Source organism: Bos javanicus, chromosome 20 (genome assembly GCF_032452875.1).
Source record: "Bos javanicus breed banteng chromosome 20, ARS-OSU_banteng_1.0, whole genome shotgun sequence".
Classification (NCBI taxonomy): domain Eukaryota; kingdom Metazoa; phylum Chordata; class Mammalia; order Artiodactyla; family Bovidae; genus Bos; species Bos javanicus.
The window spans coordinates 70394422-70407170 of NC_083887.1; the positions used below are offsets into that span (position 1 = coordinate 70394422).

General features: G+C 55.5%; 2 long non-coding RNA genes across 6 annotated transcripts; one reads left to right on the forward strand and one right to left on the reverse strand.

The window, feature by feature from the left end:
- Positions 1–539: 539 nt before the first annotated feature.
- On the reverse strand, positions 540–6164 carry LOC133233783 (uncharacterized). The gene is made up of 4 exons (XR_009731848.1): positions 4908–6164; positions 2621–2809; positions 1445–1627; positions 540–1287 (listed from the first exon to the last, which is right to left on the reverse strand). It is a non-coding gene; the product is annotated as an uncharacterized LOC133233783 (long non-coding RNA).
- Positions 6165–6730: 566 nt separating this feature from the next.
- Positions 6731–11245, forward strand: LOC133233784 (uncharacterized). 5 transcript variants are annotated; one of them, XR_009731853.1, is made up of 6 exons: positions 6731–7115; positions 7907–7981; positions 8467–8679; positions 9601–10040; positions 10349–10420; positions 10592–11245. It is a non-coding gene; the product is annotated as an uncharacterized LOC133233784 (long non-coding RNA). The 5 variants fall into 5 exon arrangements; XR_009731852.1 differs by lacking the exon at positions 6731–7115 and adding an exon at positions 7134–7281; XR_009731851.1 differs by lacking the exon at positions 6731–7115 and adding an exon at positions 7134–7281 and having other exon boundaries at positions 8482–8679.
- The last annotated feature ends 1504 nt before the right edge of the window (positions 11246–12749 follow it).

The window sequence follows — 12749 nt, forward strand, 5'->3', positions numbered from 1 at the left end:
GGGGAGGAGGGAAGCAAGCCAGTGGTCAGCAGAGGAGGAGGAGGGAGGGGGGAGGAGGGAAGCAAGCCAGTGGTCAGCAAAGGAGGAGGCGGGAGGGGGGAGGAGGGAAGCAAGCCAGTGATCAGCAGAGGAGGAGGAGGGAGGGGGGAGGAGGGAAGCAAGCCAGTGGTCAGCAAAGGAGGAGGCGGGAGGGGGGAGGAGGGAAGCAAGCCAGTGATCAGCAGAGGAGGAGGAGGGAGGGGGGAGGAGGGAAGCAAGCCAGTGGTCAGCAGAGGAGGAGGAGGGAGGGAGGACGAGGGGAGGGGAAGTTCAGTGGTCACCAAAGGAGGAGGAGGGAGGGAGGAGCAAGCCAGTGGTCAGCAAAGGAGGAGGAGGGAGGGAGGAGGAGGGAAGCAAGCCAGTGGTCAGCAAAGGAGGAGGCAGGAGTGGGGAGGAGGGAAGCAAGCCAGTGGTCAGCAGAGGAGGAGGAGGGAGGGGGGAGGAGGGAAGCAAGCCAGTGGTCAGCAAAGGAGGAGGCGGGAGGGGGGAGGAGGGAAGCAAGCCAGTGATCAGCAGAGGAGGAGGAGGGAGGGGGGAGGAGGGAAGCAAGCCAGTGGTCAGCAGAGGAGGAGGAGGGAGGGGGGAGGAGGGGAGGGGAAGTTCAGGGTGGGGCTAACGCAGATACTGGACACACAACAGGTCAGCAACGGGGGTCCACTGCGGGGCACAGAGTGATGCCCGTCATCTCGTGGTAACCTAGAGTGGGGGCCTCCCCAGTGGCTCAGCGCTCAAGAGTGCACCTGCAATGCAGGAGCCGAAGGAGATGCAGTTTGATTCCTGTGTCAGGAAGATCCCCTGGGAGAGGAAATGGCAACCCACTCCAGTATTCTTGCCTATGGAATTCCATGGACAGAGGAGCCTGGTGGGCTACGGTCCATCGAGTCTCAAAGAGTTGGACATGACTGAAGTGACTGAGCACACACGCATGCCCACACGAGCAACTGGCACCCTCGATGGCTTGTCCACACAGCTTCACCAAGACGTAACAACATGACGTGGCACGCTGATGATGTGGGCAAAGATTAACCTCAGGGAAGGTCACAGGTGTATTATAAACAGCAGCAAAAACGTTTAAATACCTAGAGGGACCTAATTATGAGACTGGCTTACAAAGGAACTGATGCATTAACCATGCATTTTGCTACTTGCAAGATGGTGGAGTAGAAGAACGTGTCCTCATCTTCTCCTGCGGGAAGAGCAAAATCACAACTCGCTGCCCCACAGCCGTCGACAGGAGAATCTTGGAACCTGCCAAAAAAAGATACTTCACATCTAAGGGCAAAGGAGAAGCTGCAACGAGACGGTAGGAGGCACGCAGTCGCCTAACCTCATACCCCCCAGAGGCGCTCGGAGGACCCAGGGAAGGAGCAGCAACACCCCCCCCACCCCAGAGACTGAGCCAGACCTGTCTGTGGCCGTTCCAGTGTCTCCTGCAGAGGCGCGGGCCAGCCGTGGCCTGCTGTGGGGACAGGGGCTCTGGCGGCAGCAGACCTGGGGTGATCCTCGTGGAGGAGGGCACCATTTGCCCCACCAGAGAGCCGCCGATGCTGGCTTACAATGGAATCGATGCATCCATGAACAGAAAAGCCTGCAATATAGACAACTCACGTTAACTGCGCCGACCGTGGGGCGGGGAGGCTGTAATTCAGTACAGCTGTCTTTGTTGAACTTCCTCTATTTTGAAAATTTTCTAGGATGTGTTTGCCTTATTTTAGACTCAGTAAAATGATAAACACCACGAACTTTTTTGAGTGCAGAGACAAAGCGTTAACTCTGGAACAATCAGAATCGGTGGCAACTGCAGTCGGGAGAGCAGGAGGACCTTGGGGGTTGGGGCAAAGGGGAGGCACAGGGATGGGTCTGTGAGGCGTGCCCCTGCGCCCCTCGCCCAGCACCGTCACCCCAAAGAGGCAGAGGCCCCGCCCTCCAAGCCCTGCCGCTCAGTGACCGAGGCGGCCCTCTTGGCTCGTGGGCTTTGGGTTTTCTCCCCGTTTCTGCCCTTGTCTCTCCTGCAGTGCGTGCATGCTTCGTGGTCAAGTGTGCACGTGTGTGTGCTGATGCGTTTCCTTGAGGTACAGACAGCTCCGATCTGTCCCTGGGAGCTGGAGTCAGTACCTCGGATCAAATCAGTCAGTACTAGGGGAAATCAACCCTGAATATTCATTGGAAGGACCATTGTGGAAGCTGAAGCTCCAGTACTTTGGCCACCTGATGTGAAGAGTTGACTTATTGGAAAAGATCCTGATGCTGGGAAAGACTGAAGGCGGGAGAAGGGGACGACAGAGGACGAGATGGTTGGATGGCATCACTGACTTGATGGACATGAGTCTGAGTGAACTCCAGGAGTTGGTGATGGACAGGGAGGCCTGGCGTGCTGCAGTTCGTGGGGTCACAAGGAGTCGGGCATGTCAGTGACTCAACAACAACAAACTTGGATCTAAGCAAAACTCGTTTCCTCAGGAGGGGAGGTAAACTCAAGGGTGACTTTGCATACCAGAAATTCTGGTAGATAGTTTCATAATAGCTTCATTTGGGGAAATTTACCTTAACATCTGCCCCCAAAATACAGGCCCCCAGTTACCTGCCCAGCCAGGTCACAGCTCGAGACAGCGCCGCTCCTTTGGGGCAAGTGCACACGCGGCGCCTCTTCTCTCCTTTGTGAAGACGCGGGTGAGGGCTCCCTCAGCTCTGCCCTCAGGACCACCGCGTCCTGGGAATCGTCTGTGGCACACGCCACTAACACGGACACAGTGGGTGCCCTGAGAACAGCCTGGAGAGAACCAGGCACCTCTTAATGATGGCACAGGACAGCCTGGGGTTCCTAGAGAATGCCTCCTGTGTTCTGTCAGCCCCATGGACGTTTGTCTGGGAACGATCGTCCCCCTGGAAAGCTTCTCTTCTTTTCTCAGCTGTTTGTAAGGTCTCCTCAAACAACCACTATGCCTTTTTGCCTTTCTTTCTCTTGGGGATGGTCTTGATCACTGCCTCCTGTACAATGTCACAAACCTCCATTCATGTTTTTCAGGCACTCGGTCTATTAGATCTAATCCCTTGAATCTATTTGTCACTTCCACTGTATAATCGCAAGGGACTGATTTAGGTCATACCTGAATGGTCCAGTGATTTTCTCTACTTTCTCACCTCACCTAGAGCAAAACATCCTGGAATGTGTAGTCAAGCGGTCCTTAGGAAGCTTTACTACAAACAAAGCTAGTGGAGGTGATGGAATTCCAGTTAAGCTATTTCAAATCCTAAAAGATGATGCTGTGAAAGTGCTGCATTCAATGAACCAGCAAGTTTGGAAAACTCAGCAGTGGCCACAGGACTGGAAAAGGTCAGTTTTCATTCCAATCCCAAAGAAGGGCAATGCCAAAGAATGCTCAAACTACCGCACAATTGCACTCATCTCACACGCTAGTAAAGTAATGCTCAAAATTCTCCAAGCGAGGCTTCAACAGTATGTGAACCATGAACTTCTAGATGTTCAAGCTGGATGTAGAAAAGGTAGAGGAAACAGAGATCAAATTGCCAACATATGTGGGATCATAGAAAAAGCAAGAAAATTCCAGAAAAAAATCTACTTCTGCTTTATTGATTACTCCAAAGCCTTTGACTGTGTAGATCACAATGAAGTGTGGAAAGTTCTTCAAGAGATGGGAATACCAGACCACCTTACCTGCCTCCTAAGAAATCTGAATGTAGGTCAAGAAGCAACATTAGAACCGGACATGGAACAACAGACTGGTTCCAAATTGGGAAAGGAGTCCGTCAAGGCTGTATATTGTCAACCTGCTTATTTAACTTACATGCAGAGTACATCATGAGAAACGCTGGCCTGGAAGAAGCACAAGCTGGAATCAAGACTGGCGGGAAAAATATCAATAACCTCAGATATGCAGGTGACACCACCCTTATGGCAGAAAGTGAAGAGGAACTAAAAGGCCTCTTGATGAAAGTGAAAGAGGAGAGTGAAAAAGTTGGCTTAAAGCTCAACATTCAGAAAATTAGGATCATGACATCTGATCCCATCACTTCGTGGCAAATAGATGGGGAAAGAATGGAAACAGTGACAGACTTATTTTCTTGGGCTCCAAAATCACTGCAGATGGTGACTGCAGCCATGAATCTAAAAGACGCCTGCTCCTTGAAAGAAAAGCTATGACCAACTTAGACAGCACACTAAAAAGCAGAGACATTACTTTGCCTACAAAGGTCCATCTAGTCAAAGGTATGGTTTTTCCGTAGTCATGTAGGAATATGAGCACTGGACCATAAAGAAAGCTGAGCACCAAAGAATTGATGCTTTTGACTGCAGTGTTGGAGAAGGCTCTGGAGAGTCCCTTGGACTACAAGGAGATCCAACCAGTCTATCCTCAAGGAGATCAGTTCTGAATACTCATTGGAAGGACTGATGTTGAAGCTGAAGCTCTAATACTTTGGCCACCTGATGTGAAGAGCTGACTCATTTGAAAAGACCCTGATGCTGGCAAAGGTTGAAGGCAGGAGGAGAAGGAGACAACAGAGGATGAGGTGGTTGGATGGCATCACCAATTCGATGGACATGAGTTTGATCAAGCTCTGGGTGTTGGTGATGGACAGGGGGGCCTGGTGTGCTGCAGCCCATGGGGTCGCAAAGAGGCGGACACAACTGAGCAACTGAACTGAACTAAACTGAACCTGAAAGCCAAAAACAAAACAAGCAAACAATACCACATCTTCTGCCCAAATGGTAACAAGCTCCCATTGTTGGGAAGCTGTAAGGGAAGCTGCCCCTGAGTCCCTTAAGCCTTGGGTCTTCATTGTCCCTGATGCTTGGCAGGCGGTCAGGGCGTGGGGAGGTGTCCCAGGACACACAGAGGCTGACCCACCGGGCACTGAGCTGTGAGCTGCCCAGCAGAGGCAAGGCCGGAGGTCTGAAGGGACCAGAGTGCCTGGAGCAGATGTAGCCCGGACGGTCTCCAGTCCGCTGTCTCCCTCAACCCCCAGCCCCAGAGGAAAGCAGGAAGACTTGGCAAGCACTCTGCTGGCTGCAGAGGAAGATAATTGGCTGCATAAACAGTGAAGTAGGCATGGGTTCGCGGGGATCGTCCCTGAGACAGCATGCAGCCGTCGTGTGCTTCCTGGTGACCGCGGGTGGTCAGCTCTCGGGAACCCAGGACAGGCGCGTCTGCAGTTCTCATAGCTCTCAGCCTTGATGGAGCTTCTTCAGGGGCCTCCTGAAGTCCATGCACTCACGGCTAAGAGTCGAAGAGCTTTCAAGGTGAGAAAACATCCTTTTAAAGGCAACGGAATCCACGGTGTTCGGCCCGTATCCTGTCCCTCTGACGTCTGTGAGGAGCACTTTTGTGTGATGTTTTCACTAGGATCTTAAAGGTCCAAAGTCATTCCTGCAGAGCAGATTCCCTCTTTGTCCTTCTTCCCAAAAGCCGCTCCACCCACAGGGGCAGATGGTTACGGGGACAGGGCTGGAGGGGAGGGAGGCGTGTGGTGGACTTGTGAAGCGTGTGCAGTGACCTCCCATCCAGGAGACGCCAGGAGAGGTGCAGGCGGAACACCGCAGGGTCCACGCTGCCCGTGTGGGTCCCGTTCGTGCCCCCACTAGTGGCATCTGAGCAGGACCTGGGAGGCAGGATAGAGCCCCGGACGCTCACGGTTGTGCAGAGTCCGTGGGCAGCCTCCTGTCCAAGCCCGGGAATGAGTTCACACCAGACCCTCTCATCCTCACTGACAGCTGGGCCAGGCAGGCACTTGACCTTCCTCACAGTCGGCCAGGAACAGCTGCCAGAAGCGGGCGGGCGGGCTAGGGCCTGAGTCCCCCGGTCCTGCCCTGAGACATCCCAGAGCGCGGCCCCCGAGGGCTGTTGGCGCTGGAAGCTGCTGCTGGATGGATGGAGGCTGCTGGACAGACTCCAACACTGCCCCGCGTCCAATTTTAGACGCCCCACTTCCGCACCTGTCACAGTGTCCCTGCTCCCCACTCCCCCGCCAGGTCCCACAGCCTCCTCTGAGCAACCCCCGCTCTGTCCAGGGGAGGGGAGACGGAGGGAGATGGGGTGGGGGGGAACGGGGGTGATGGGGGGAGCCCCACGGCTTCCTTTGAGCAGCCCTCTGCTCTGTCCAGGGGAGAGGAGACGGAGGGAACAGGGGTGATGGGGGAGCCCCACGGCCTCCTCTGAGCAGCCCCTGCTCCGTCCAGGGGAGGGGAGATGGTGGGGGGACAGGGGGAACCTCACGACCTCCTCTGAGCAGCCCCCGGCTCTGTCCAGGGGAGGGGAGATGGTGGGGGGACAGGGGGAACCCCACGACCTCCTCTGAGCAGCTCCCGCTCCATCCAAGGGAGGGGAGACAGCGGGGGGGGGGGGGGGGGCGGTGTGCAGTTGCTGCTCGCCGCTGCAGCGTTGCAGGGTCTCGGATGGATGGATAAGTTCTGGAGCCCACAGGACCTGGGTCTTCAATCACAAGGCAGCTGTGCCCTTCCGTCCTGTTAAGGGGCAGACCTCTGTGGCGTGCTCATACACGATTATCTGTATATTCACACTACAGCTGAGTTTGCCCCCAGGCCTCAGCAGGATCTTGGGCAAGCTCCGGATGGCAAGGGACGAGGAAGCCTGGTGCGCTGCCGTCCACGGGGGCGTGAAGAGTCGGACGCGGCAGCTCGGCTGGGCCACACGGCGTCTCGTCTCCTGGGCCTGCGGGCGCCTCCCCCGACCCGTGACGCTCCGCGCCCTGCCCCCACACCAGTGCCCATGGCCCCGTCCAGTCCTCCCCATCAGGCCCTCCCGTTGGTTCATCCCGGTCTGAATCCACACCGGTTCTCGCTGCCCACCCTGTGCTTTTATCTCCGTACCGACCGCCCACAGCCTCCCTAGGGCTGTTGTTCTCCTGGGGACTCGGCCCCAAAGTTCAGCCACCAGGGAAGGCCCTGCGCCCCCACCCCAGTGCCCCCGCCCGCCCCGCCCAGCACGGCCACCTTCAGCGCCGGCCTGCTGAGCTGGCCAGTGCGTCCCCGAGAAGGGGCCCCGTTACCTGACCTGCGCTGCTCATGGTGGTCACTCACGGCCCGTGCGGGTCCTGAGGTGAGCCCAGGGCTCCCGCGGGACTCTGCGATGTGCTCGTCGTCCCTGAGGGGGGCGCCATTGTTGGTTTACATGGACTCAGCCCGCTTGCCAGCGTCGGTTCCCTTCACTGCCTCGAGAGACACGCCCGTGCCTTCCCTCACCTCCTCTGAGTGGACTCGCACAGGTTTCCTGCCCGCCCTGCTCCGCGCCTGCCTCTGTCACCGATTTTGGCCAGAGTGTGAGCCCCCCTTCCGTGTGGGCCGCTCCCCACCTTCTGGGGCCTGGGGGAAGGGTGCAGGGTCCACCTCCCCCTGGGCAGCGCCGGGCCCGGCTCGCTTTCCCACTGCTCTCAGAGCCGGGGCAGCCCTGGTCTGGTCCGGGCCCCCGGGTGGACTGTGTGACCTCAGGAGCTGAAGCCTCGCAGGATCTGAGGTGCCGCAGCTGCAGGCAGAAACCTCCAGCCACAGTGTCCAGACTGCGCCCGGGGCCAGGACCCCTTACAGCCTCCAGCGGAGCCCTAGGCAGACCCTGTGCCTCCTGCACCGAGGAGCCATCCTGCCCGGCACCTCCTCCTCTGCTGGACGACCTCCTGGGGCCCCACACCTCTCTGTCCCTATCCCGACTCCCCCTCTTCTGCTGGGACCCTCGCCGTGTGGGGGTCCCCGAGGGCGCCCCCCACGGCCACGCCCTGCCAGGCAGCCTCCTGGGGCCACGCACCTCTCTCGCCCTGTCCCGGCTCCCCTCCCCAGACTCTTCTCTTTGGGGTGAGTTTTCATTTCTCTCCCTCACTTCTGTGTTTTCTCTCCCAGTCGTAACCGTGGGGTCTCCTTCCTCCTCTGTGAAGAGGCCGCCCCGTCCGCGTGGCGTTTCCATCCAGACACCTGGTAAGGCTGGGGGAGGGTGGTCTGCGATTCCTCACCCTCCACCCTGCACCCCACCCCGGCCTCTGACGAGCCTGCCCCACGGGAGGGGCGTCCGGGTGATGCACCCCTGGGTTCCCGGGCCAGACCTGTTCACGCGTGGGCTCTGACGGAAGCCACACCCAGAAGGAGTCTGGCTGGGTCCCCAGGACCGCTCAGGGTGGGCAGGGACCAGGGGGCCAGCCCGCGGCCTCCGCACGCTCGGGACACAGCTAGCGCCTCCAGTGGATCTCCCACCCCTAGCAGGACCCTGCGTCCGGGGCAGAAACTCCCGGGGGCGTGGTCTTGGCAGGATGGGGCCTGGGGAAGCTGAGTGGGATGGGCTGGGGTGGGGTGAGGGGACAGCATCCCTGCACGCTGAGGGGCGTGGGGGGGCTTAGATCCTGGGGGTGATAGAGGCCAGAGGGTGCCCCACCCAGGACACCAAATGAGGAGGGCACAAACGACAGGCCCCTGTCATCCAGCCGGTCCCCTGCCGCCACGGACACTGAACCCGTTTGTGAACCCAATCTGAGTCCACTCGCCCCAGAGAAGCAAAAAGTCTACACTGACAGCAGGCAGAGGTGCAGGAGAGCGCTGTCAAACGGGAGACACCCAACTTGGGGCCAAGCAAGGAGAGCCAGAAGACCTGAGCCCCAGCCTCAGGGAAGGGTGTTCAAAGGGTGCGAGGGGGTCCTCGTGGGGGGTGGTCCAGGGTACGTGTCAGCTTACATACTGTCCTGATTGGCTGAAGGCGAGGTAACAGGGTGATGTTTCAGGAATCGCGATCACAAACCTTCTGGTTCCCACCAGGCTGGGGTCTACCACCGACGGGCCGCATGCGGTGACCCAGTTTTACCTGCTGGGGGCTTCGGTATCTGCAGAACAGCTCCAGGCCAGGGCTCAGGAAGTGACCTATAGCCCATGAGGAGGAGATACAGTCCTGGACTTGGCTTTAAGGCCAAACTATTACTATCTTGTCTTGCTTGATTATTTACGTTTCCTGATGCAGTGTGTCACTTTTCTGGTTAAATTGGCTCATTGGCATTTAGGGAAGGACTTGAAGGCTAGAGCTTGTTTTACAAACAAGAGGCAGGGGACTGGGGGTGGGCGTTCCGTCCCTGGGAAGGCCCCGTAGTCTCACCCCCAGTCATCAGCCATTAGACTGAGTCTGCTCTCCTTTCCACTCTAGAAAAAGGGGGAAAAATGGATAGCCAGAACTAGAAGTTGACTCCTCTTCGCAATCACGAAATGCAGGTCAAGATGCACTTGTGTGAAATAAACAGATGGAAAAATACCCTCCTCTGCTGGCATCAACCCTGGAGCTTAAACCCACCTCAGCATCATCTTAAAAAATTAAATGATCACTGGAGAAATTCAAGTGTAACTTAGAAATGTCACTTTAAAGAAATGCCTATTCTGCTATTGATCTGTTTAATTTTATCTCTGCTCTTCCAGATTTAACTTTTTTGGCTCGCAATCTTACAGAATATGTCTAGTTTCCAGTCCAGCGGGTTTCATCTCAAGATTCATGCACTTCATTTTGTCAGAACCCCTTGGAATTTCTTTGCCCACTTTTGTTTATTCCTCCACTTTGGTTTCAGGTCAGCAGCAAACACACCAGCTGTGAAATTAGCCACAGGCCCCATACATCAGCGCGTCACGTGTGGGGTGCGGGACGGGAGTCTCTCTGATCCGGGGCCGTCGACGACTCCATGTGCTATGTCTTTCCCGAAGCACAGGCTGGAGATGGGCATTCTCCACTGTTACCTCGACACAAAGGTGAATTTTTTGGGAAAGTTTCAGCAGAACCTACTCATCTGTTTTGCTGTCCTGGAAAACTATGGAAGGACGAACCTCAGGAAGCAAAGAAAAGGTTTGCACAACGTAACTCAGGAAGTCCCCATTTTAGGTTGAAACATTACAGGGCCTGGAATTCGGAGGGGAAAATACAGATCAAATGCACTTCAGAAACCACAGAAAATGCTCTTCTATTTTGTCCTTGGATTCAATCTGTCACCAGCATACTTCAAACTATTAAAATGTGAGTGTACCTGAAGGTCATGACGCTGTGTCTGAGGGTCGGGGGCCAGTTTTAAGGTCTTTACAGGAGGGTACGTGGGTGGAAACAGCCTCTGTGAGCCTCAAAGGAATCACCAGATTCCATGAGCTCAGGATTCACACCTTAAGACGAATTTACATTCAGGGACCCAGACTTTATTTTCACCGCTTCTCGTTGGCCGTAAGAAATGTGTGTCTCTTCGTGGAGCCACCCTGCCGTGGTGGAAGGGCAGAGGCGGGTCGCATATCCTGCATTCTCTGTTAGTGTTCTCTGCCTGTCTTTACTGCTAGCCGCTGTTACTCCCGCCACGAGGGTGACAGATTTTGCACTTCCTTGAACTTCCTACCAGAACACACCTCCAGGTAAGAACAGCCTGCGATCCAGACAACTGTATTGTTTCCCCAAAGAGTGCATTTTCCCTGAAAGCATCCTGGTGACCTCTGCCATGAACACTGTCACCATCATGCATGACCCCCACCGACAGTCACCCACAATAATTGCCCTTGACTATGGCCTTTGACCTTCGCTTGCAGCTATTGCCAATGCCACCACCAATCACCATTTATGACCACTGCCCACGACCTTCACTGTGCCCACTCATACCCACCACGTGTGGATGTTAGCCACACCCGCAGAATCGTCCACGGGTCTCAGCTTGTCCGTCTGCAGTTTAGCGAGCACAGCTGATGACGGCGGGAGGGAGGGACGATCCAGGCTCTCACCACTCTTGGAGAGAAAATGGACGCACGCACCTCAGCCAGCAGAGGTGGGCAGACCCCAGACGTGCTGAGAGAGTGACTGGCCATCTACACACCGCCACCTCTTGCCTGGAGGCTCTCGGACAGCCGCTCGGAGCCTGGAACCGAGGCTGCAGCGGCCGCTACGAGGTGACCCTGCTCAGACTCATCAACCCCCCATGCAGAGCATCAGGCCAGTGGACAGCACAGCTGAGCGCCAAGGCCTGGGACGCACAGTGCGTGGAGCAACCAGCTTCTGAGCAAACAGAAAACTCTAAATCCACCCCTGTAAAGACTGAGGTTCAAGCCACAGTCCAGGAGCTTTCAGAGAAAATGGTGTCTATTCATCTGTGAGCTATGCCTGGCTGAGAACCAGGAGGAAACGGGGACCATGGACCCAAAGACTTGCCTTGTTCATTATAATAATCGACGTGCTCAGGATGAATATTATCAGGCGTGTTGTCCTTTGTTACACACAGGGACTCCTTTATCCTCTCAGCATGACGGCAGTTTTAACAATCTGAAAATGCTAATCTTCGTTTTCAGGTTTCAAGAATTCTCCCACTTAAGCTACACACTCTCAGTCCCTCTAATGGCCCGGTCCCTGTTTTCTTCAGTCTCATTTTGCAGACTGTGTGAAATACTTAACCCTTAACAGACAATGCGCTCCCTTCTTTCCCCTCGCCCACGGGGTTTGGTGTGGATGGGTTGAAGCAGTGAATGGATGTGGGTTTCTCTCACCTTCACTTCCTCTTCTGATTCCTATTTCTTATTTCCCTTTGGAGCAGGACTTTTTCCTGAAGGAGAACTTTAACTTCTTGGCCAAAGGAGTGATGAGTCTCTGTCTTAATCACAAGCCCACCTATCGTTTCTTATTTTTCTCCAAAGTAGACTGATGAGATACAAACAGTGAAATAGATTCTGAAGCCATAAATGACGTTTAGTGTGTCAATAAGTGCTTTCACATACGTGTGATAGCGTGCTCACGTATGTATCTGCACATATATGTTTCTACACACACAGGTACATTTTGTGTATATTTGTATGTGTGTGATCGATACATTTTGTTTCTTGTCTAAGTGGGTCCTTGATGTAAAAAATTCTAAGTAAGACAAACTAGGTCAGCACAGCTTGGAGAGTGGAGGTTTCATAAGGAAACCCTCTTTCTTGTGAGTGTTTCTCTACCGTGATGCAACACAGAGACACACAAATATTAAAGCTGCAAGCTTTAATATTTAACCAGAGGCTGATCTACTGGGGTGCATTTCTCATTTCCGGGTGGGTGGGGGTGCGGGCCGGGACGAGCCACGACCCGTTTTAATAGACGTCTCCCATCGGAAAGGGGAGGACTGTGGAGTCGTGATGGCCCGGCGCCGCGGGGCGCAATATGCTCTGTGGTCAGAGCGCGTCCTCCAGGAGCCAGGGAACGCGAGCAGAGTCTTTGTTATTAATCCGGAAATTGCATTTTTAGAGCTGATATTGTCGACTACCAAAGCCCTACTCCTTCCCCTGTGGAATTTCTTTTCCTGAAAAATCAAACACCACCCCGCCCCCCATTCCCCCCAGAGTGGGGAGGCTGTGGCCCACGCATCCACCTGCCCCAGGTCTGGCGGACACGGCCCCGCGGTGTGCCGCCCCCTCTCCTCAGCCCGAACAGATGGCCTCCCCAAAAGACACACCGTCAGGCCAAAGGGTGACCCAGAACACACGGGGTACTCACGACACGGCTCCAGAGGGGCGGCTGCAGCCAAGCCGTCCGTGGCCCCGAGGCTGAAGGACCATTGGACACGCCAGGGTGAGGCTGGAACAACACCCACGGGACAGCCGCCGACACGTGTTGCTTTTACTTTCTGAACGACTGTAACTCATGCCTGGTGATGGGTGTCCTTTAAACGCCACCCTGCCCTCCAGTCCCTGCAGAGTCTTCCCCAGCATCCTGTGCCTTTGTGCACAG